Here is a 21,797-nt window from a genome sequence, read left to right as displayed (position 1 = left end):
TGTTTGGCCCAGTTTGCAATTTCTGCGCAAGATGAACAGGAATAGGGAGAACCAATGAGAGACTAGCTGGAGGTGTCTGGACGGGCAAATTTAACTCTCATTTCCCACCAGGAAGAGGAAATAACCAAAGGCTCAGCGTGCCGTGCCGGAAGCAGATTAGGGCCTGAAGGCATCCTGCGGTGTTGCGGCCAGCTCACAAGAAAGCGAGTTGAAGAAAGGAGCTCAGGGGCACTGTAACTCACAAACCTGCAGAGTTATAAATGACAGCTATCGTCCAAAAATAGACTGAAGTAAGGCTGCCAAGAGGACTTGAAAGCGGGGCAGAATTGCAGGAAACCGATTTCAGGAGGTAGACTGGAATTGCATTGAAAGCATAGGAAAAGAGGCAGAACGTCCACAATGATGCACTTGGCCAAAAAGGGCGTATGCGTTTTTTCCTGAATATATTCAGGAAAAAACGCATACGCCCTTTTTGGCCAACCAAGCAAGCTTGCAAAGGAAATCTGCACTACAATGAAGTCTCACTTCCCCCCGGCCAAAAGGGCCATCTGAAAAAAGTGTAAAATCCAGAAAGGCAGGACAGGCCATGGAGAACTGGGAGCCTTGTTATGCTGATGGGCGGGATGTAAATTGCCAACAACCACTCGGGAGAAGTGTATGGTGTTTCCTGAAACATCTAAAAAACAAAGCAACAGAACCTAGGGCACTTCCACTTATGGTCCTATAGCTTAGGGAAATTAAAATCAAAAAGACACAGCCACCCCAAAGTTTGGAACGGCTCTGTTTACAAGAACCTCGTTTACAGTACAAGTTCAACATCGCAGAAAGTGAAAAATGGATAAAGAAGTTGTGGTATTTACTTACAAAGCAATATCACTCAGCAATGAAATCTGTGTCATCAGGCCCTTAGCAGCACAATGAGTGGATTCAGGTATGATGATTCTAACTGAAATAAGTCACACAGAAAAAGAAACATCATAAGATATCAGTAATACACGGAATGTAAACTTGGCTACACAGGAACTGAATTACAGAACAGAACAGGGTCTCAAATTTAGAAAACCAACTTATGCTTGCTTAAGGGTAAAGGTGAGTTGGGGTGCTGCATAAAACCAGAGATTGAAATGAGCACAGATAAAGTTCCTTAAGCCAAATATGGAATAGACAAGAGCTACTCCTTGCTCAACGAAATGGACTCAACACCGCATATTAAACGCCTAAGAATGTACCTGACTAGTAAGTATCGTAAAACCTATGGATTGCTATGTCTCCAAAAGAGAATCAAGCATGTGTACAGGGGCATAAACGCAGCAGTGATAGGATTGGAGAGGTTCGGTGAGCAAATGAAGACCCTTTGAAGTCATATTGCATGGTACCCATTACACGGGTCTCAACTCTCCAGGTTTAAGGTATTCTTCCTTCAGCTAAAACATGCATGTGGAACCCAAGTATGATCAACCATGTGAACGGGAGACGTGTTCAAATATGTCTCAGTTTTCCTCCCCTGGTACTCGGGTGCAACATTCCAGACGCTTTACTAACACTCTCCCCACTTGGAGAGTCAGTGCCTTTAACCTCCTGTTTGGCCCAGTTTGCAATTTCTGCGGAAGATGAACAGGAATAGCGAGACCCAATGAGAGGCTAGCTGGAGGTGTCTGGACGGGCAAATTTAACTCTCATTTCCCACCAGGAAGAGGAAATAACCAAAGGCTCAGCGTGCCGTACCGGAACCAGATTAGGGCATGAAGCCATCCTGCGGTGTTGAGGCCAGCTCAATAGAAAGCGAGTTGAAGAAAGGAGCTCAGGGGCACTGTAATTCACAAACCTGCAGAGTTATAAATGACAGCTATCGTCCAAAAATAGACTGAAGTAAGGCTGCCAAGAGGACTTGAAAGCGGGGCAGAATTGCAGGAAACCGATTTCAGGAGGTAGACTGGAATTGCATTGAAAGCATAGGAAAAGAGGCAGAACGTCCACAATGATGCACTTGGCCAAAAAGGGCGTATGCGTTTTTTCCTGAATATATTCAGGAAAAAACGCATACGCCCTTTTTGGCCAACCAAGCAAGCTTGCAGAGGAAATCTGCACTACAATGAAGTTTCACTTCCCCCCGGTCAAAAGGGCCATCTGAAAAAAGTGTAAAATCCAGAAAGGCAGGACAGGCCATGGAGAACTGGGAGCCTTGTTATGCTGATGGGCGGGATGTAAATTGCCAACAACCACTCGGAAGAAGTGTATGGTGTTTCCTGAAACATGTAAAAAACAAAGCAACAGAACCTAGGGCACTTCCACTTATGGTCCTATAGCTTAGGGAAATTAAAATCAAAAAGACACAGCCACCCCAAAGTTTGGAACAGCTCTGTTTACAAGAACCTCGTTTACAGTACAAGTTCAACATCGCAGAAAGTGAAAAATGGATAAAGAAGTTGTGGTATTTACTTACAAAGCAATATCACTCAGCAATGAAATCTATGTCATCAGGCCCTTAGCAGCACAATGAGTGGATTCAGGTATGATGATTCTAACTGAAGTAAGTCACACAGAAAAAGAAACATCATAAGATATCAGTAATACACGGAATGTAAACTTGGCTACACAGGAACTGAATTACAGAACAGAACAGGGTCTCAAATTTAGAAAACCAACTTATGCTTGCTTAAGGGTAAAGGTGAGTTGGGGTGCTGCATAAAACCAGAGATTGAAATGAGCACAGATAAAGTTCCTTAAGTCAAATATGGAATAGACAAGAGCTACTCCTTGCTCAACGAAATGGACTCAACACCGCATATTAAACGCCTAAGAATGTACCTGACTAGTAAGTATCTTAAAACCTATGGATTGCTATGTCTCCAAAAGAGAATCAAGCATGTGTACAGGGGCATAAACACAGCAGTGATAGGATTGGAGAGGTTCGGTGAGCAAATGAAGACCCTTTGAAGTCATATTGCATGGTTCCCATTAAACGGGGCTTAACTCTCCAGGTTTAAGGTATTCTTCCTCAGCTAAAACATGCATGTGGAACCCAAGTATGATCAACCATGTGAACGGGAGACGTGTTCAAATATGTCTCAGTTTTCCTCCCCTGGTACTCGGGTGCAACATTCCAGACGCTTTACTAACACTCTCCCCACTTGGAGAGTCAGCGCCTTTAACCTCCTGTTTGGCCCAGTTTGCAATTTCTGCGGAAGATGAACAGGAATAGCGAGAACCAATGAGAGACTAGCTGGAGGTGTCTGGACGGGCAAATTTAACTCTCATTTCCCACCAGGAAGTGGAATTAACCAAAGGCTCAGCATGCCGGGCCGGAACCAGATTAGGGCCTGAAGTCATCCTGCGGTGTTGCGGCCAGCTCAAAAGAAAGCGAGTTGAAGAAAGGAGCTCAGGGGCACTGTAATTCACAAACCTGCAGAGTTATAAATGACAGCTATCGTCCAAAAATAGACTGAAGTAAGGCTGCCAAGAGGACTCGAAAGCGGGGCAGAATTGCAGGAAACCGATTTCAGGAGGTAGACTGGAATTGCATTGAAAGCATAGGAAAAGAGGCAGAAGGTCCACAATGATGCACTTGGCCAAAAAGGGCGTATGCGTTTTTTCCTGAATATATTCAGGAAAAAACGCATACGCCCTTTTTGGCCAACCAAGCAAGCTTGCAAAGGAAATCTGCACTACAATGAAGTCTCACTTCCCCCCGGTCAAAAGGGCCATCTGAAAAAAGTGTAAAATCCACAAAGGCAACAGGCCATGGAGAACTGGGAGCCTTGTTATGCTGATGGGCGGGATGTAAATTGGCAACAGACACTCGGGAGAAGTGTATGGTGTTTCCTGAAACATCTAAAAAACAAAGCAACAGAGCCTAGGGCACTTCCACTTATGGTCCTATAGCTTAGGGAAATTAAAATCAAAAAGACACAGCCACCCCAAAGTTTGGAACGGCTCTGTTTACAAGAACCTCGTTTACAGTACAAGTTCAACATCGCAGAAAGTGAAAAATGGATAAAGAAGTTGTGGTACTTACGTACAATGCAGTATCACTCAGCAATGAAATCTATGTCATCAGGCCCGTAGCAGCATAATGAGTAGATTCAGGTACGATGATTCTAACTGAAATAAGTCACACAGAAAAAGAAACATCATAAGATATCACTAATACACGGAATGTAAACTTGGCTACACAGGAACTGAATTCCAAAACAGAACAGTTTCTCAAATTTAGAAACCCAGCTTATGCTTGCTTAAGGGGAAAGGTGAGTTGGGTTGCTGCATAAAACCAGAGATTGAAATGAGCACAGATAAAGTTCCTTAAGCCAAATATGGAATAGACAAGAGCTACTCCTTGCTCAACGAAATGGACTCAACACCGCATATTAAACGCCTAAGAATGTACCTGACTAGTAAGTATCTTAAAACCTATGGATTGCTAAGTCTCCGAAAGAGAATCAAGCATGTGTACAGGGGCATAAACGCAGCAGTGATAGGATTGGAGAGGTTCGGTGAGCAAATGAAGACCCTTTGAAGTCATATTGCATGGTACCCATTCCACGGGTCTTAACTCTCCAGGTTTAAGGTATTCTTCCTTCAGCTAAAACATGCATGTGGAACCCAAGTATGATTAACCATGTGAACGGGAGACGTGTTCAAATATGTCTCAGTTTTCCTCCCCTGGTACTCGGGTGCAACATTCCAGACGCTTTACTAACACTCTCCCCACTTGAAGAGTCAGCGCCTTTAACCTCCTGTTTGGCCCAGTTTGCAATTTCTGCGCAAGATGAACAGGAATAGCGAGAACCAATGAGAGACTAGCTGGAGGTGTCTGGACGGGCAAATTTAACTCTCATTTCCCACCAGGAAGAGGAAATAACCAAAGGCTCAGCATGCCGTGCCGGAAGCAGATTAGGGCCTGAAGGCATCCTGCGGTGTTGCGGCCAGCTCACAAGAAAGCGAGTTGAAGAAAGGAGCTCAGGGGCACTGTAATTCACAAACCTGCAGAGTTATAAATGACAGCTATCGTCCAAAAATAGACTGAAGTAAGGCTGCCAAGAGGACTTGAAAGTGGGGCAGAATTGCAGGAAACCGATTTCAGGAGGTAGACTGGAATTGCATTGAAAGCATAGGAAAAGAGGCAGAACGTCCACAATGATGCACTTGGCCAAAAAGGGCGTATGCGTTTTTTCCTGAATATATTCAGGAAAAAACGCATACGCCCTTTTTGGCCAACCAAGCAAGCTTGCAAAGGAAATCTGCACTACAATGAAGTCTCACTTCCCCCCGGTCAAAAGGGCCATCTGAAAAAAGTGTAAAATCCAGAAAGGCAGGACAGGCCATGGAGAACTGGGAGCCTTGTTATGCTGATGGGCGGGATGTAAATTGCCAACAGACACTCGGGAGAAGTGTATGGTGTTTCCTGAAACATCTAAAAAACAAAGCAACAGAGCCTAGGGCACTGCCACTTATGGTCCTATAGATTAGGGAAATTAAAATCAAAAAGACACAGCCACCCCAAAGTTTGGAACGGCTCTGTTTACAAGAACCTCGTTTACAGTACAAGTTCAACATCGCAGAAAGTGAAAAATGGATAAAGAAGTTGTGGTATTTACTTACAAAGCAATATCACTCAGCAATGAAATCTATGTCATCAGGCCCTTAGCAGCACAATGAGTGGATTCAGGTATGATGATTCTAACTGAAATAAGTCACACAGAAAAAGAAACATCATAAGATATCAGTAATACACGGAATGTAAACTTGGCTACACAGGAATTGAATTACAGAACAGAACAGGATCTCAAATTTAGAAAACCAACTTATGCTTGCTTAAGGGTAAAGGTGAGTTGGGGTGCTGCATAAAACCAGAGATTGAAACGAGCACAGATAAAGTTCCTTAAGCCAAATATGGAATAGACAAGAGCTACTCCTTGCTCAACGAAATGGACTCAACACCCCATACTAAACGCCTAAGAATGTACCTGACTAGTAAGTATCTTAAAACCTATGGATTGCTATGTCTCCGAAAGAGAATCAAGCATGTGTACAGGGGCATAAACGCAGCAGTGATAGGATTGGAGAGGTTCGGTGAGCAAATGAAGACCCTTTGAAGTCATATTGCATGGTACCCATTCCACGGGTCTTAACTCTCCAGGTTTAAGGTATTCTTCCTTCAGCTAAAACCTGCATGTGGAACCCAGAGTATGATCAACCATGTGAACGGGAGACGTGTTCAAATATGTCTCAGTTTTCGTCCCCTGGTACTTCGGTGCAACATTCCAGACGCTTTACTAACACTCTCCCGACTTGGAGAGTCAGTCCCTTTAACCTCCTGTTTGGCCCAGTTTGCAATTTCTGCGGAAGATGAACAGGAATAGCGAGAACCAATGAGAGACTAGCTGGAGGTGTCTGGACGGGCAAATTTAACTCTCATTTCCCACCAGGAAGCAGAATTAACCAAAGGCTCAGCGTGCCGTGCCGGAACCAGATTAGGGCCTGAAGCCATCCTGCGGTGTTGCGGCCAGGTCACAAGAAAGCGAGTTGAAGAAAGGAGCTCAGGGGCACTGTAATTCACAAACCTGCAGAGTTATAAATGACAGCTATCGTCCAAAAATAGACTGAAGTAAGGCTGCCAAGAGGACTTGACAACGGGGCAGAATTGCAGGAAACCGATTTCAGGAGGTAGACTGGAATTGCATTGAAAGCATAGGAAAAGAGGCAGAACGTCCACAATGATGCACTTGGCCAAAAAGGGCGTATGCGTTTTTTCCTGAATATATTCAGGAAAAAACGCATACGCCCTTTTTGGCCAACCAAGCAAGCTTGCAAAGGAAATCTGCACTACAATGAAGTCTCACTTCCCCCCGGTCAAAAGGGCCATCTGAAAAAAGTGTAAAATCCAGAAAGGCAGGACAGGCCATGGAGAACTGGGAGCCTTGTTATGCTGATGGGCGGGATGTAAATTGCCAACAGACACTCAGGAGAAGTGTATGGTGTTTCCTGAAACATCTATAAAACAAAGCAACAGAGCCTAGGGCACTTCCACTTATGGTCCTATAGCTTAGGGAAATTAAAATCAAAAAGACACAGCCACCCCAAAGTTTGGGACGCCTCTGTTTACAAGAACCTCGTTTACCGTACAAGTTCAATATCACAGAAAGTGAAAAATGGATAAAGAACTTGTGGTACTTACGTACAATGCAGTATCAATCAGCAATGAAATCTATGTCATCAGGCCCGTAGCAGCATAATGAGTGGATTCAGGTACGATGATTCTAACTGAAATAAGTCACACAGAAAAAGAAACATCATAAGATATCACTAATACACGGAATGTAAACTTGGCTACACAGGAACTGCATTCCAAAACAGAACAGGGTCTCAAATTTAGAATACCAACTTATGCTTCCTTAAGGGGAAAGGTGAGTTGGGGTGCTGCATAAAACCAGAGATTGAAATGAGCACAGATAAACTTCCTTAAGCCAAATATGGAATAGACAAGAGCTACTCCTTGCTCAACGAAATGGACCCAAAACCCCATATTAAACGCCTAAGAATGTACCTGACTAGTAAGTATCTTAAAACCTATGGATTGCTATGTCTCCAAAAGAGAATCAAGCGTGTGTACAGGGGCATAAACGCAGCAGTGATAGGATTGGAGAGGTTCGGTGAGCAAATGAAGACCCTTTGAAGTCATATTGCATGGTACCCATTACACGGGTCTCAACTCTCCAGGTTTAAGGTATTCTTCCTTCAGCTAAAACATGCATGTGGAACCCAGAGTATGATCAACCATGTGAACGGGAGACGTGTTCAAATATGTCTCAATTTTCGTACCCTGGTACTCGGGTGCAACATTCCAGACGCTTTACTAACACTCTCCCGACTTGGAGAGTCAGTCCCTTTAACCTCCTGTTTGGACCAGTTTGCAATTTCTGCGGAAGATGAACAGGAATAGCGAGAACCAATGAGAGACTAGCTGGAGGTGTCTGGACGGGCAAATTTAACTCTCATTTCCCACCAGTAAGAAGAATTAACCAAAGGCTCAGCGTGCCGTGCCAGAACCAGATTAGGGCCTGAAGCCATCCTGCGGTGTTGCGGCCAGGTCACAAGAAAGCGAGTTGAAGAAAGGAGCTCAGGGGCACTGTAATTCACAAACCTGCAGAGTTATAAATGACAGCTATCGTCCAAAAATAGACTGAAGTAAGGCTGCCAAGAGGACTTGAAAGCGGGGCAGAATTGCAGGAAACCGATTTCAGGAGGTAGACTGGAATTGCATTGAAAGCATAGGAAAAGAGGCAGAACATCCACAATGATGCACTTGGCCAAAAAGGGCGTATGCGTTTTTTCCTGAATATATTCAGGAAAAAACGCATACGCACTTTTTGGCCAACCAAGCACGCTTGCAAAGGAAATCTGCACTACAATGAAGTCTCACTTCCCCCCGGTCAAAAGGGCCATCTGAAAAAAGTGTAAAATCCAGAAAGGGAGGACAGGCCATGGAGAACTGGGAGCCTTGTTATGCTGATGGGCGGGATGTAAATTGCCAACAGACATTCGGGAGAAGTGTATGGTGTTTCCTAAAACATATAAAAAACAAAGCAACAGAATCTAGGGCACTTCCACTTATGGTCCTATAGCTTAGGGAAATTAAAATCAAAAAGACACAGCCACCCCAAATTTTGGGACGCCTCTGTTTACAAGAACCTCGTTTACCGTACAAGTTCAATATCACAGAAAGTGAAAAATGGATAAATTACTTGTGGTACTTACGTACAATGCAGTAGCACTCAGCAATGAAATCTATGTCATCAGGCCCGTAGCAGCATAATGAGTGGATTCAGGTACGATGATTCTAACTGAAATAAGTCACACAGAAAAAGAAACATCATAAGATATCACTAATACACGGAATGTAAACTTGGCTACACAGGAACTGCATTCCAAAACAGAACAGGGTCTCAAATTTAGAATACCAACTTATGCTTGCTTAAGGGGAAAGGTGAGTTGGGGTGCTGCATAAAACCAGAGATTGAAATGAGCACAGATAAACTTCCTTAAGCCAAATATGGAATAGACAAGAGCTACTCCTTGCTCAACGAAATGGACTCAAAACCCCATATTAAAAGCCTAAGAATGTACCTGACTAGTAAGTATCTTAAAACCTATGGATTGCTATGTCTCCAAAAGAGAATCAAGCGTGTGTACAGGGGCATAAACGCAGCAGTGATAGGATTGGAGAGGTTCGGTGAGCAAATGAAGACCCTTTGAAGTCATATTGCATGGTACCCATTCCACGGGTCTCAACTCTCCATGTTTAAGGTATTCTTCCTTCAGCTAAAACATGCATGTGGAACCCAGAGTATGATCAACCATGTGAACGGGAGACGTGTTCAAATATGTCTCAATTTTCGTACCCTGGTACTCGGGTGCAACATTCCAGACGCTTTACTAACACTCTTCCGAATAGGAGAGTCAGTCCGTTTAACCTCCTGTTTGGCCCAGTTTGCAATTTCTGCGGAAGATGAACAGGAATAGCGAGAACCAATGAGAGGCTAGCTGGAGGTGTCTGGACGGGCAAATTTAACTCTCATTTCCCACCAGGAAGAGGAATTAACCAAAGGCTCAGCATGCCGGGCCGGATCCAGATTACGGCCTGAAGCCATCCTGCGGTGTTGCGGCCAGCTCACAAGAAAGCGAGTTGAAGAAAGGAGCTCAGGGGCACTGTAATTCACAAACCTGCAGAGTTATAAATGACAGCTATCGTCCAAAAATAGACTGAAGTAAGGCTGCCAAGAGGACTTGAAAGCGGGGCAGAATTGCAGGAAACCGATTTCAGGAGGTAGACTGGAATTGCATTGAAAGCATAGGAAAAGAGGCAGAACGTCCACAATGATGCACTTGGCCAAAAAGGGCGTATGCGTTTTTTCCTGAATATATTCAGGAAAAAACGCATACGCCCTTTTTGGCCAACCAAGCAAGCTTGCAAAGGAAATCTGCACTACAATGAAGTCTCACTTCCCCCCGGTCAAAAGGGCCATCTGAAAAAAGTGTAAAATCCAGAAAGGCAGGACAGGCCATGGAGAACTGGGAGCCTTGTTATGCTGATGGGCGGGATGTAAATTGCCAACAGACATTCGGGAGAAGTGTATGGTGTTTCCTGAAACATCTAAAAAACAAAGCAACAGAACCTAGGGCACTTCCACTTATGGTCCTATAGCTTAGGGAAATTAAAATCAAAAAGACACAGCCACCCCAAAGTTTGGAATGGCTCTGTTTACAAGCACCTCGTTTACAGTACAAGTTCAACATCGCAGAAAGTGAAAAATGGATAAAGAAGATGTGGTATTCACTTACAAAGCAATATCACTCAGCAATGAAATCTATGTCCTCAGGCCCTTAGCAGCACAATGAGTGGATTCAGGTATAATGATTCTAACTGAAATAAGTCACACAGAAAAAGAAACATCATAAGATATCAGTAATACACGGAATGGAAACTTGTCTACACAGGAACTGAATTACAGAACAGAACAGGGTGTCAAATTTAGAAAACCAACTTATGCTTGCTTAAGGGTAAAGGTGAGTTGGGGTGCTGCATAAAACCAGAGATTGAAATGAGCACAGATAAAGTTCCTTAAGCCAAATATGGAATAGACAAGAGCTACTCCTTGCTCAACGAAATGGACTCAACACCGCATATTAAACGCCTAAGAATGTACCTGACTAGTAAGTATCTTAAAACCTATGGATTGCTATGTCTCCGAAAGAGAATCAAGCATGTGTACAGGGGCATAAACGCAGCAGTGATAGCATTGGAGAGGTTCAGTGAGCAAATGAAGACCCTTTGAATTCATATTGCATGGTACACATTCCACGGGTCTCAACTCTCCAGTTTTAAAGTATTCTTCCTTCAGCTAAAACATGCATGTGGAACCCAGAGTATGATCAACCATGTGATCGGGAGACGTGTTCAAATATGTCTCAGTTTTCGTACCCTGGTACTCGGGTGCAACATTCCAGACGCTTTACTAACACTCTCCCGACTTGGAGAGTCAGTCCCTTTAACCTCCTGTTTGGCCCAGTTTGCAATTTCTGCGGAAGATGAACAGGAATAGCGAGAACCAATGAGAGACTAGCTGGAGGTGTCTGGACTGGCAAATTTAACTCTCATTTCCCACCAGGAAGAGGAATTAACCAAAGGCTCAGCGTGCCGTGCCGGAACCAGATTAGGGCCTGAAGCCATCCTGCGGTTTTGCGGCCAGGTCACAAGAAAGCGAGTTGAAGAAAGGAGCTCAGGGGCACTGTAATTCACAAACCTGCAGAGTTATAAATGACAGCTATCGTCCAAAAATAGACTGAAGTAAGGCTGCCAAGAGGACTTGAAAGCGGGGCAGAATTGCAGGAAACCGATTTCAGGAGGTAGACTGGAATTGCATTGAAAGCATAGGAAAAGAGGCAGAACGTCCACAATGATGCACTTGGCCAAAAAGTGCGTATGCGTTTTTTCCTGAATATATTCAGGAAAAAACGCATACGCACTTTTTGGCCATCCAAGCAAACTTGCAAAGGAAATCTGCACTACAATGAAGTCTCACTTCCCCCCGGTCAAAAGGGCCATCTGAAAAAAGTGTAAAATCCAGAAAGGCAGGACAGGCCATGGAGAACTGGGAGCCTTGTTATGCTGATGGGCGGGATGTAAATTGCCAACAGACACTCAGGAGAAGTGTATGGTGTTTCCTGAAACATCTAAAAAACAAAGCAACAGAGCCTAGGGCACTTCCACTTATGGTCCTATAGCTTAGGGAAATTAAAATCAAAAAGACACAGCCACCCCAAAGTTTGGGACGCCTCCATTTACAAGAACCTCGTTTACTGTACAAGTTCAATATCACAGAAAGTGAAAAATGGATAAAGAAGTTGTGGTACTTACGTACAATGCAGTATCAATCAGCAATGAAATCTATGTCATCAGGCCCGTAGCGGCATAATGAGTGGATTCAGGTACGATGATTCTAACTGAAATAAGTCACACAGAAAAAGAAACATCATAAGATATCAGTAATACACGGAATGTAAACTGGCTACACAGGAACTGAATTCCAAAACAGAACAGGGTCTCAAATTTAGAAAACCAACTTATGCTTGCTTAAGGGGAAAGGTGAGTTGGGGTCCTGCATAAAACCAGAGATTGAAATGAGCACAGATAAAGTTCCTTAAGTCAAATATGGAATAGACAAGAGCTACTCCTTGCTCAACGAAATGGACTCAACACCCCATATTAAACGCCTAAGAATATACCTGACTAGTAAGTATCTTAAAACCTATGGATTGCTATGTCTCCAAAAGAGAATCAAGCATGTGTACAGGGGCATAAACGCAGCAGTGATAGGATTGGAGAGGTTCGGTGAGCAAATGAAGACCCTTTGAAGTCATATTGCATGGTACCCATTCCACGGGTCTCAACTCTCCAGGTTTAAGGTATTCTTTCTTCAGCTAAAACATGCATGTGGAACCCAGAGTATGATCAACCGTGTGATCGGGAGATGTGTTCAAATATGTCTCAGTTTTCGTCCCCTGGTACTTCGGTGCAACATTCCAGACGCTTTACTAACACTCTCCCCACTTGGAGAGTCAGTGCCTTTAACTTCCTGTTTGGCCCAGTTTGCAATTTCTGCGGAAGATGTACAGGAATAGGGAGAACCAATGAGAGACAAGTGGGAGGTGTCTGGACGGGCAAATTTAACTCTCATTTCCCAGCAGGATGAGGAATTAACCAAAGGCTCAGCAGGCCATGCCGGAAACAGATTAGGGCCTGAAGCAATCCTGCGGTGTGGCGGCCAGCTCACAAGAAAGTGAGTTGAAGAAAGGAGCTCAGGGGCACTGTAATTCACAAACCTGCAGAGTTATAAATGACAGCTATCGTCCAAAAATATACTGAAGTAAGGCTGCCAAGAGGACTTGAAAGCGGGGCAGAATTGCAGGAAACCGATTTCAGGAGGTAGACTGGAATTGCATTGAAAGCATAGGAAAAGAGGCAGAACGTCCACAATGATGCACTTGGCCAAAAGGGGCGTATGCGTTTTGTCCTGAATATATTCAGGAAAAAACGCATACGCCCTTTTTGGCCAACCAAGCAAGCTTGCAAAGAAATCTGCACTACAATGAAGTCTCACTTCCCCCCGGTCAAAAGGGCCATCTGAAAAAAGTGTAAAATCCAGAAAGGCAGGACAGGCCATGGAGAACTGGGAGCCTTGTTATGCTGATGGGCGGGATGTAAATTGCCAACAACCACTCAGGAGAAGTGTATGGTGTTTCCTGAAACATCTAAAAAACAAAGCAACAGAACCTAGGGCACTTCCACTTATGGTCCTATAGCTTAGGGAAATTAAATTCAAAAAGACACAGCCACCCGAAAGTTTGGAACGGCTCTGTTTACAAGAACCTTGTTTACAGTACAAGTTCAACATCGCAGAAAGTGAAAAATGGATAAAGAAGTTGTGGTATTTACTTACAAAGCAATATCACTCAGCAATGAAATCTGTGTCATCAGGCCCTTAGCAGCACAATGAGTGGATTCAGGTATGATGATTCTAACTGAAATAAGTCACACAGAAAAAGAAACATCATAAGATATCAGTAATACACAGAATGTAAACTTGGCTACACAGGAACTGAATTACAGAACAGAACAGGGACTCAAATTTAGAAAACCAACTTATGCTTGCTTAAGGGGAAAGGTGAGTTGGGGTGCTGCATAAAACCAGAGATTGAAATGAGCACAGATAAAGTTCCTTAAGTCAAATATGGAATAGACAAGAGCTACTCCTTGCTCAACGAAATGGACTCAACACCGCATATTAAACGCCTAAGAATGTACCTGACTAGTAAGTATCTTAAAACCTATGGATTGCTATGTCCCCGAAAGAGAATCAAGCATGTGTACAGGGGCATAAACGCAGCAGTGATAGGATTGGAGAGGTTCGGTGAGCAAATGTAGACCCTTTGAAGTCATATTGCATGGTACCCATTCCACGGGTTTCAACTACCCAGGTTTAAGGTATTCTTCCTTCAGCTAAAACATGCATGTGGAACCCAAGTATGATCAACCATGTGAACGGGAGACGTGTTCAAATATGTCTCAGTTTTCGTACCCTGGTACTCGGGTGCAACATTCCAGACGCTTTACTAACACTCTCCCCACTTGAAGAGTCAGCGCCTTTAACCTCCTGTTTGGCCCAGTTTGCAATTTCTGCGGAAGATGAACAGGAATAGCGAGAACCAATGAGAGACTAGCTGGAGGTGTCTGGACGGGCAAATTTAACTCTCATTTCCCACCAGGAAGAGGAAATAACCAAAGGCTCAGCGTGCCGTGCCGGAACCAGATTAGGGCCTGAAGCCATCCTGCGGTGTTGCGGCCAGCTCACAAGAAAGCGAGTTGAAGAAAGGAGCTCAGGGGCACTGTAATTAACAAACCTGCAGAGTTATAAATGACAGCTATCGTCCAAAAATAGACTGAAGTAAGGCTGCCAAGAGGACTTGAAAGCGGGGCAGAATTGCAGGAAACCGATTTCAGGAGGTAGACTGGAATTGCATTGAAAGCATAGGAAAAGAGGCAGAACGTCCACAATGATGCACTTGGCCAAAAAGGGCGTATGCGTTTTTTCCTGAATATATTCAGGAAAAAACGCATACGCCCTTTTTGGCCAACCAAGCAAGCTTGCAAAGGAAATCTGCACTACAATGAAGTCTCACTTCCACCCGGTCAAAAGGGCCATCTGAAAAAAGTGTAAAATCCAGAAAGGCAACAGGCCATTGAGAAGTGGGAGCCTTGTTATGCTGATGGGCGGGATGTAAATTGCCAACAGACACTTGGGAGAAGTGTATGGTGTTTCCTGAAACATCTAAAAAACAAAGCAACAGAGCCTAGGGCACTTTCACTTATGGTCCTATAGCTTAGGGAAATTAAAATCAAAAAGACACAGCCACCCCAAAGTTTGGAACGGCTCTGTTTACAAGAACCTCGTTTACAGTACAAGTTCAACATCGCAGAAAGTGAAAAATGGATAAAGAAGTTGTGGTATTCACTTACAAAGCAATATCACTCAGCAATGAAATCTATGTCATCAGGCCCTTAGCAGCACAATGAGTGGATTCAGGTATGATGATTCTAACTGAAATAAGTCACACAGAAAAAGAAACATCATAAGATATCAGTAATACACGGAATGTAAACTTGGCTACACAGGAACTGAATTACAGAACAGAACAGGGTCTCAAATTTAGAAAACCAACTTATGCTTGCTTAAGGGTAAAGGTGAGTTGGGGTGCTGCATAAAACCAGAGATTGAAATGAGCACAGATAAAGTTCCTTAAGCCAAATATGGAATAGACAAGAGCTACTCCTTGCTCAATGAAATGGACTCAACACCGCATATTAAACGCCTAAGAATGTACCTGACTAGTAAGTATCTTAAAACCTATGGATTGCTATGTCTCCGAAAGAGAATCAAGCATGTGTACAGGGGCATAAACGCAGCAGTGATAGGATTGGAGAGGTTCGGTGAGCAAATGAAGACCCTTTGAAGTCATATTGCATGGTACCCATTCCACGGGTTTCAACTACCCAGGTTTAAGGTATTCTTCCTTCAGCTAAAACATGCATGTGGAACCTAGAATATGATCAACCATGTGATCGGGAGACGTGTTCAAATATGTCTCAGTTTTCCTCCCCTGGTACTCGGGTGCAACATTCCAGACGCTTTACTAACACTCTCCCCACTTTGAGAGTCAGTCCCTTTAACCTCCTGTTTGGCCCAGTTTGCAATTTCTGCGGAAGATGAACAGGAATAGCGGGAACCAATGAGAGGCTAGCTGGAGGTGTCTGGACGGGCAAATTTAACTCTCATTTCCCACCAGGAAGAGGAATTAACCAAAGGCTCAGCATGCCGGGCCGGAACCAGATTAGGGCCTGAAGCCATCCTGCGGTGTTGCGGCCAGGTCACAAGAAAGCGAGTTGAAGAAAGGAGCTCAGGGGCACTGTAATTCACAAACCTGCAGAGTTATAAATGACAGCTATCGTCCAAAAATAGACTGAAGTAAGGCTGCCAAGAGGACTTGAAAGCGGGGCAGAATTGCAGGAAACCGATTTCAGGAGGTAGACTGGAATTGCATTGAAAGCATAGGAAAAGAGGCAGAACGTCCACAATGATGCACTTGACCAAAAAGGGCGTATGCGTTTTTTCCTGAATATATTCAGGAAAAAACGCATACGCCCTTTTTGGCCAACCAAGCAAGCTTGCAAAGGAAATCTGCACTACAATGAAGTCTCACTTCCCCCCGGTCAAAAGGGCCATCTGAAAAAAGTGTAAAATCCAGAAAGGCAGGACAGGCCATGGAGAACTGAGAGCCTTGTTATGCTGATGGGCGGGATGTAAATTGCCAACAGACACTCAGGAGAAGTGTATGGTGTTTCCTGAAACATCTAAAAAACAAAGCAACAGAGCCTAGGGCACTGCCACTTATGGTCCTATAGCTTAGGGAAATTAAAATCAAAAAGACACAGCCACCCCAATGTTTGGGACGCCTCTGTTTACAAGAACCTCGTTTACAGTACAAGTTCAACATCGCAGAAAGTGAAAAATGGATAAAGAAGTTGTGGTATTTACTTACAAAGCAATATCACTCAGCAATGAAATCTATGTCATCAGGCCCTTAGCAGCACAATGAGTGGATTCAGGTATGATGATTCTAACTGAAATAAGTCACACAGAAAAAGAAACATCATAAGATATCAGTAATACACGGAATGTAAACTTGGCTACACAGGAACTGAATTACAGAACAGAACAGGGTCTCAAATTTAGAAAACCAACTTATGCTTGCTTAAGGGGAAAGGTGAGTTGGGGTGCTGCATAAAACCAGAGATTGAAATGAGCACAGATAAAGTTCCTTAAGTCAAATATGGAATAGACAAGAGCTACTCCTTGTTCAACGAAATGGACTCAACACCCCATATTAAACGCCTAAGAATGTACCTGACTAGTAAGTATCGTAAAACCTATGGATTGCTATGTCTCCAAAAGAGAATCAAGCATGTGTACAGGGGCATAAACGCAGCAGTGATAGGATTGGAGAGTTTCGGTGAGCAAATGAAGACCCTTTGAAGTCATATTGCATGGTACCAATTACACGGGTCTCAACTCTCCAGGTTTAAGGTATTCTTCCTTCAGCTAAAACATGCATGTGGAACCCAAGTATGATCAACCATGTGAACGGGAGACGTGTTCAAATATGTCTCAGTTTTCGTACCCTGATACTCGGGTGCAACATTCCAGACGCTTTACTAACACTCTCCCTACTTGGAGAGTCAGCGCCTTTAACCTCCTGTTTGGCCCAGTTTGCAATTTCTGCGAAAGATGAACAGGAATAGCGAGAACCAATGAGAGACTAGCTGGAGGTGTCTGGACGGGCAAATTTAACTCTCATTTCCCACCAGGAAGAGGAATTAACAAAAGGCTCAGCGTGCCGTGCCGGAACCAGATTAGGGCCTGAAGCCATCCTGCGGTGTTGTGGCCAGCTCACAAGAAAGCGAGTTGAAGAAAGGAGCTCAGGGGCACTGTAATTAACAAACCTGCAGAGTTATAAATGACAGCTATCGTCCAAAAATAGACTGAAGTAAGGCTGCCAAGAGGACTTGAAAGCGGGGCAGAATTGCAGGAAACCGATTTCAGGAGGTAGACTGGAATTGCATTGAAAGCATAGGAAAAGAGGCAGAACGTCCACAATGATGCACTTGGCCAAAAAGGGCGTATGCGTTTTTTCCTGAATATATTCAGGAAAAAACGCATACGCCCTTTTTGGCCAACCAAGCAAGCTTGCAAAGGAAATCTGCACTACAATGAAGTCTCACTTCCCCCCGGTCAAAAGGGCCATCTGAAAAAAGTGTAACATCCAGAAAGGCAGGACAGGCCATTGAGAACTGGGAGCCTTGTTATGCTGATGGGCGGGATGTAAATTGCCAACAACCACTCGGGAGAAGTGTATGGTGTTTCCTGAAACATCTAAAAAACAAAGCAACAGAGCCTAGGGCACTTCCACTTATGGTCCTATAGCTTAGGGAAATTAAAATCAAAAAGACACAGCCACCCCAAAGTTTGGAACGGCTCTGTTTACAAGAACCTCGTTTACAGTACAAGTTCAACATCGCAGAAAGTGAAAAATGGATAAAGAAGTTGTGGTATTTACTTACAAAGCAATATCACTCAGCAATGAAATCTATGTCATCAGGCCCTTAGCAGCACAATGAGTGGATTCAGGTATGATGATTCTAACTGAAATAAGTCACACAGAAAAAGAAACATCATAAGATATCAGTAATACACGGAATGTAAACTTGGCTACACAGGAACTGAATTACAGAACAGAACAGGGTCTCAAATTTAGAAAACCAACTTATGCTTGCTTAAGGGTAAAGGTGAGTTGGGGTGCTGCATAAAACCAGAGATTGAAATGAGCACAGATAAAGTTCCTTAAGCCAAATATGGAATAGACAAGAGCTACTCCTTGCTCAACGAAATGGACTCAACACCGCATATTAAACGCCTAAGAATGTACCTGACTAGTAAGTATCGTAAAACCTATGGATTGCTATGTCTCCGAAAGAGAATCAAGCATGTGTACAGGGGCATAAACGGAGCAGTGATAGGATTGCAGACGTTCGGTAAGCAAATGAAGTCCCTTTGAAGTCATATTGCATGGTACCCGTTCCATGGGTTTCAACTACCCAGGTTTAAGGTATTCTTCCTTCAGCTAAAACATGCATGTGGAACCCAGAGTATGATCAACCGTGTGAACGGGAGACGTGTTCAAATATGTCTCAGTTTTCGTACGCTGGTACTCGGGTGCAACATTCCAGATGCTTTACTAACACTCTCCCGACTTGGACAGTCAGTCCCTTTAACCTCCTGTTTGGCCCAGTTTGCAATTTCTGCGGAAGATGAACAGGAATAGCGAGAACCAATGAGAGACTAGCTGGAGGTGTCTGGACGGGCAAATTTAACTCTCATTTCCCACCAGGAAGAGGAATTAACCAAAGGCTCAGCGTGCCATGCCGGAACCAGATTAGGGCCTGAAGCCGTCCTGCGGTGTTGCGGCCAGGTCACAAGAAAGCGAGTTGAAGAAAGGAGCTCAGGGGCACTGTAATTCTCAAACATGCAGAGTTATAAATGACAGCTATTGTCCAAAAATATACTGAAGTAAGGCTGCCAAGAGAACTAGAAAGCGGGGCAGAATTGCAGGAAACCGATTTCAGGAGGTAGACTGGAAATGCATTGAAAGCATAGTAAAAGAGGCAGAACGTCCACAATGATGCACTTGGCCAAAAAGGGCGTATGTGTTTTTTCCTGAATATATTCAGAAAAAAACGCATACGCCCTTTTTGGCCAACCAAGCAAACTTGCAAAGGAAATCTGCACTACAATGAAGTCCCACTTCCCCCCAGTCAAAAGGGCCATCTGAAAAAAGTGTAAAATCCAGAAAGGCAGGACAGGCCATGGAGAACTGGGAGCCTTGTTATGCTGATGGGCGGGATGTAAATTGCCAACAACCACTCGGGAGAAGTGTATGGTGTTTCCTGAAACATCTAAAAAACAAAGCAACAGAGCCTAGGGCACTTCCACTTATGGTCCTATAGCTTAGGGAAATTAAAATCAAAAAGACACAGCCACCCAAAGTTTGGGACGCCTCTGTTTACAAGAACCTCGTTTACTGTAAAAGTTCAATATCGCAGAAAGTGAAAAATGGATAAAGAAGTTGTGGTACTTACGTACAATGCAGTATCACTCAGCAATGAAATCTTTGTCATCAGGCCCGTAGCAGCATAGAGTGGATTCCGGTACGATGTTTCTAACTGAAATAAGTCACACAGAAAAAGAAACATCATAAGATATCAGTAATACATGGAATGTAAACTTGGCTACACAGGAACTGAATTACAGAACAGAACAGGGTCTCAAATTTAGAAAATCAACTTCTGCTTGCTTAACGGGAAAGGTGAGATGGGGTGCTCCATAAAACCAGAGATTAAAATGAGCACAGATAAAGTTCCTTAAGCCAAATATGGAATAGACAAGAGCTACTCCTTGCTCAATGAAATGGACTCAACACCCCATATTAAACTCCTAAGAATGTACCTGACTAGTAAGTATCTTAAAACCTAGGGATTGCTATTTCTCCGAAAGAGAATCAAGCGTGTGTACTGGGGCATAAACAGAGCAGTGATAAGATTGGAGAGGTTCGGTGAGCAAATGAAGACCCTTTGAAGTCATATTGCATGGTACCCATTCCACGGGTCTCAACTCTCCAGGTTTAAGGTATTCTTCCTTCAGCTAAAACATGCATGTGGAACCCAGAGTATGATCAACCATGTGATCGGGAGACGTGTTCAAATATGTCTCAGTTTTCGTACCTGGTACTCGGGTGCAACATTCCAGACGCTTTACTAACACTCTCCCCACTTGGAGAGTCAGTCCCTTTAACCTCCTGTTTGGCCCAGTTTGCAATTTCTGCGGAAGATGAACAGGAATAGCGAGAACCAATGAGAGACTAGCTGGAGGTGTCTGAACGGGCAAATTTAACTCTCATTTCCCACTAGGAAGAGTAATTAACCAAAGGCTCAGCGTGCCATGCCGGAAACAGATTAGGGCCTGAAGCCATCCTGCGGTGTTGCGGCCAGCTCACAAGAAAGTGAGTTGAAGAAAGGAGCTCAGGGGCTCTGTAATTCACAAACCTGCAGAGTTATAAATGACAGCTATCGTCCAAAAATAGACTGAAGTAAGGCTGCCAAGAGGACTTGAAAGCGGGGCAGAATTGCAGGATACCGATTTCAGGAGGTAGACTGGAATTGCATTGAAAGCGTAGGAAAAGAGGCAGAACGTCCACAATGATGCACTTTGCCAAAAGGGCATATGCGTTTTTTCCTGAATATATTCAGGAAAAAACGCATACGCCCTTTTTGGCCAACCAAGCAAGCTTGCAAAGGAAATCTGCACTACAATGAAGTCTCACTTCCCCCGGTCAAAAGGGCCATCAGAATGAAGTGTAAAATCCAGAAAGGCAGGACAGGCCATGGAGGACTGGGAGCCTTGTTATGCTGATGGGCGGGATGTAAATTGCCAACAGACACTCGGGAGAAGTGTATGGTGTTTCCTGAAACATCTAAAAAACAAAGCAACAGAGCCTAGGGCACTTCTACTTATGGTCCTATAGCTTAGGGAAATTAATATCAAAAAGACACAGCAACCCCAAAATTTGGGACGGCTCTTTTTACAGGAATCTCTTCTACGGCACAAGTTAAATATCCCAGAGAGCAAATAATGGATAAAGAAGTTGCGGTACTTATGTACAACAGAATACCACTCAGCAATGAAATCTATGTCACCAGGCCCGTACCAGCATAATGAGTGGATTGAGGCACGATGATTCTAAGTGAAATAAGTCACACAGAAAAAGAAACATCATAAGGTATCACTAATACACGGAATGTGAACTTGGCTACACATGAACTGAATTACAAAACAGAACAGGGTCTCAAGTTTAGAAAACCAACTTATGCCTGCTTAAGGGGGAAGGTGAGTTGGGGTGCTGCATAAAAGCAGAGTTTGAAATTAGCACAGATACCGTTCCATAAGCCAAATATGTAATAGACCAGAGCTACCCCTTGCTCAACGAAATGGATTCAACAATGAGGTATCACCTCACACCTGGTAGAATAGGCATCATTGAAAATCTACAAACAAAAAATGCTGGAAAGGGTG

This window comes from Stenella coeruleoalba (genome assembly GCF_951394435.1).
Source record: "Stenella coeruleoalba genome assembly, chromosome: 6".
Classification (NCBI taxonomy): Eukaryota; Metazoa; Chordata; class Mammalia; order Artiodactyla; family Delphinidae; genus Stenella; species Stenella coeruleoalba.
The sequence above is the reverse complement of the archived record's forward strand: the minus strand, read 5'-3'. Positions refer to the sequence as shown.